Here is a 4398-nt window from a genome sequence, read left to right on the forward strand (position 1 = left end):
GTAAAGAAACGACTTCTTGCCTGAATCGTCCTGGAAGGAAATGTTATTTCGTCTCTGCCGAAACCAACACTATGAGACCACAGGCGCTTGCATATAGAAAAAATATCACTTTCGATTTTTTTGTTGTTGATATGACAGCGGTATGTGTAATGTGTAAGAGGGAAGGCCGGAAACTCCGCCACGAGCGAAACGGCACCCCATCTCACTTCAATCGACTAAAAAACACATTTATTCAAACTGACACGGCGCACACTACATGCGACCGTCATCAGAAAACATTCATCTTTAACCTACCGTGCCACTCAATACGAATTGTTACATCCAAAACACAATAATCCGTGAAAACATCGCCAAATTCCTCGCTCAGAACGCCATTTCTCAAACTGCTCCCTGAGCCTGTCCAGATTCTTCATTTACATACGGGGTTCAAAGGTCATGCGATTATATAATCGACCGTCACCAGGTGCACTTTTTTGGGTCATCTCGGCATACTTTATTTCACAGGTGCATGCACAGGACGTCGTTTGCGATATCACGGACTAATAAGATAGCATTTTTTAATGCCATGCAGTGAGAAGATCGTCCTTTCCTTTTCTTCAACTGCATCATTTCGGTAGTTGTTGAACTTCGTTTTCAATCAAAAAGATTGCATATAACGGTGCTCAATAACTTGTTCAAGACAGGGCCGGGACATTATACGTATACCATGAACAAGCAGTATCAGTTGGAATTTTTCGAAGTTAAACTTTTGATGGGGATAATAGCTGATAGTTGTTTGATATTTTGATTTTTTATTGTACTTGCCATCTATTTAGGGCTATGCCAATCTTCAATTTTTAAAAAATGGACACCTACATGACTAGTTAAAAATGGATATACCACACACAATACCGATAAGAATAAGAGGTTGTTCTGGGTATTCTGGCGTTAGCCCTAAAATACTATAAAAATCTGGCGTTGACACAAAATAACCACTACTTCCCCCTCAAGTATTATCTTTTCTTTCTCATTTTAATTCAGTTTCATAATTCTGTAAGCACTTCAGCCAGCTTGATTATTATTAGAGTAGCGTTTGATGCTTACACACTCAATTAATCAGGTAATTCATCAATAACTTAAATGTTATATATGCGAGCGATGTAAAGTGGAATAAATGCATGATAATGAGTATTACAAAGAATACATTTTACAATGCGTTAGACTCTTTGACATTGTCACTGGCGGATTGACTGAAAGAACTCAATATTTCGATTATCATACAGTGATAGATGTACTCATAAAAATTGGATTGAACTCAAACATCGTGGGAAATGAAAATAAATTGATGATGGATCATAGATCACAACGTACAAATCGTTTGGCAGGTCTGAAGTATGATTTTCGTATTTGACGACGACATGATATTTGTAAAATGTGCAGAAATAAATGAACTGGTCTGAAGTAAGTAGTGTTGGTACACATGTATACGTTCCAGTAACCTGATGACAGTCTTATTCACTTTTTTTTTGTTCGTCCAGATTTCAGTAAACTGACAAAAGTTAATCAATATATAAGCATTTTGTTCTACCTTTGTGACAACTATTTCATTATTTAGAAAACGATACGATAGTGACGTTCGGTGTGAATCAATTTATGCCCCCTCCCCCCTTTCCACTTATCGAAAATATTATTCTCGAAAGATTGCAAAATTTGCTATAATCATTTAATCATTTCATTTTTCCGAAATTTTGTTCCGAAACTTTGGCCCCAGACCCCTCGCCAAAAAAAATTCGGCTCCCGCCTATGGCGCACGCATTACCACATTACCACTAAATTACTGAAACCCCCCCCCCCCCCCCCCCCCCCCCCCCCCCCCCCTTCCAATTCCTGGATCCGCGCCTGCTGTGTACTGTCATATACGGTGCATGGTAATCTAACGTTCAAAATAATGTATAATTTATGATTATAAATCATCGTTCATCGACAAAACTCTTCAAATAATCGTAACTTAGATGAAACTCTTCAGTGAGCCGAAGCATTTTCCGGACAAAATGAATGCGGAGATGACCCCCAAAAGTGCACCTGACGACTGACGATCATATAATCGCATGACCTTTGAACCCCGTATGTAAATGAAGAATCTGGACAGGCTCAGAACGAGGAAATTGGCAATGTTTTCACGGATTATTGTGTTTTGGATGTAACAATTCGTATTGAGTGGCACGGTAGGTTAAAGATGAATGTTTTCTGATGACGGTCGCATGTAGTGTGCGCCGTGTCAGTTTGAATAAATGTGTTTTTTAGTCGATTGAAGTGAGATGGGGTGCCGTTTCCCTCGTGGCGGAGTTTCCGGCCTTCCCTCTTACACATTACACATACCGCTGTCATATCAAAAAAAAAATCGAAAGTGATATTTTCTATATGCAAGCGCCTTTGTATGAGACATTAGTAATGTTTCACTGCAACTCGGTAACTTATGGACATAAACAAAATCTGTTTTTTTGGGGTTTTTTTGACATTTTTCAAAAAAAAAAAAAAATTAATAAATAAAAAAAAACTCATTTTGTTTGAAGTATCACGTATATATTGCCACACCAAAACAAAACACAAAAACAAGTGTTTATGTACAGTGTTATTATTGTAAACTGAAATATATGTTTACTATCCCCTTCTCCAGTAAACAAATGAAAATGTTGTGCCTTCAAAACTTCCAAAGTCTGAAAGGATTTCCAAATCAAATGGTCAAGCAGGCTATACAGAATTAACGAATACTGAGATTTGAAAATAAATCTATAAACATATAGATTCAGTTTATTTGTAACATAGTATTTTTTTTGAGAATTTGGGTGTACATTAACAAAATGTAAAGGCCTTTTTTAGAAGAACCTATATCAGGATTGGACACCATGCCCCGCTTACCTCAGAGATGAGTGAGAAAAGATGATACAACTGTGTACTGCATTTTTAATTCATTACAGCATTTATTCAAAATTTCATAATTAAATTTTTGTCAATAATGCATTTTTTAACAATCTTTTGATCTTGTCATTAATATTGACATCGGTCAATAATATCAATGTGTTTACTTTTTATTGTCATAAATATTGTCATTGGTCAAGATTATCAATATGTTTGCTTTTTATTGTCATAAATATTGACATCCGTCCAGATTTTCAATGTGTGTCCTTTTTATTGTCATAAATATTGACATTCGATCAGATTGTCAATTTAATTCCTTTTGTATTGTCATACATATTGACATCGGTCTAGATTATCAATGTCTTTCCTTCTCTATATTTTCCATTTTCTAAATCTACCAAACCGATTCAGTTTTGATTTAATATCCCTTCTAGACTATAACAACCTGAGACCAAAACATCACTTGCGAGTCTTAGAAGGTGACATAGTTATATGGCGCAGTTGAAATATACATTATATATACAGTAGCTAATACATCTTGAAGTTATTGTCCTCTTTCTGATTTCTGTACTAGAATGTGCTTCCGATATAGCACATATAATAATATTTTTCCAAATGAGATCATGATGTTGAACATAAAACGGGTGTTCATCAACCTGTATCCCTCGAAAACTCATGTTGTTGGTTTCTCCGTTTGGTTATCGACATCTGTCGCGGAAATTGTGATATTTGGAACAAACCCTTGAATAGTGAATCAACTGGACCACTTTATTTAGAAATTGACCGATGTTGATATGCAGAAACTAAAAAAATAGCATTTGGGAAATTGAAATCGTCACGTCTATCCCACAGCTTGATAATAAGCCTTCGCCTGTTTTCTTCTCTTTTCTCAGATCATGAACTCATGTGGAAATATTCTGGTCAATTTTAAATGTTAGACAGCACAATATACATATGATTAAAGGAAAACTGTCTCTTCTACACAGACATTATTTTAGTGTCTATCCTGATTTTTGTTAAACTTTGATAGGATGGCATCTAAGTGTAAACAATTAAAACATAGAAATATTTACACTCAGTATGCTTGAAATCATTGGCGGAAATTGTATTCATTTGTCATAGCAACATTAGCTTCATCACAGAGTGTAATAATGCCAGTGACCGCGATACCAAGGGTAGTATTCTCTGGTGTCAAGCCGTCGAATTTCAAACACGATTTATGTACTTTGCACACACAAACCCAATGTTGTTACGGTCTCCTAAATGTTCAAAACATTTTAAAAAATAAGAAAAAAAATCAAACAAAGTTGTAATCAATCAAATGAAATTATATGTTGCATGTCAGATATGTAGTTATGAATTAATACTTTATATTATTGTATCTTTTCACGCGTTGCTATTTAAATATATTGTTGGAGGTTTAAACATATAATGTATCACAGAAAAAAATAGCAAATAAAGAATACAACTATGATATTGTTTCAATTAGCAGATTTTCAA

Source organism: Pecten maximus, chromosome 16 (genome assembly GCF_902652985.1).
Source record: "Pecten maximus chromosome 16, xPecMax1.1, whole genome shotgun sequence".
NCBI classification, from domain to species: domain Eukaryota; kingdom Metazoa; phylum Mollusca; class Bivalvia; order Pectinida; family Pectinidae; genus Pecten; species Pecten maximus.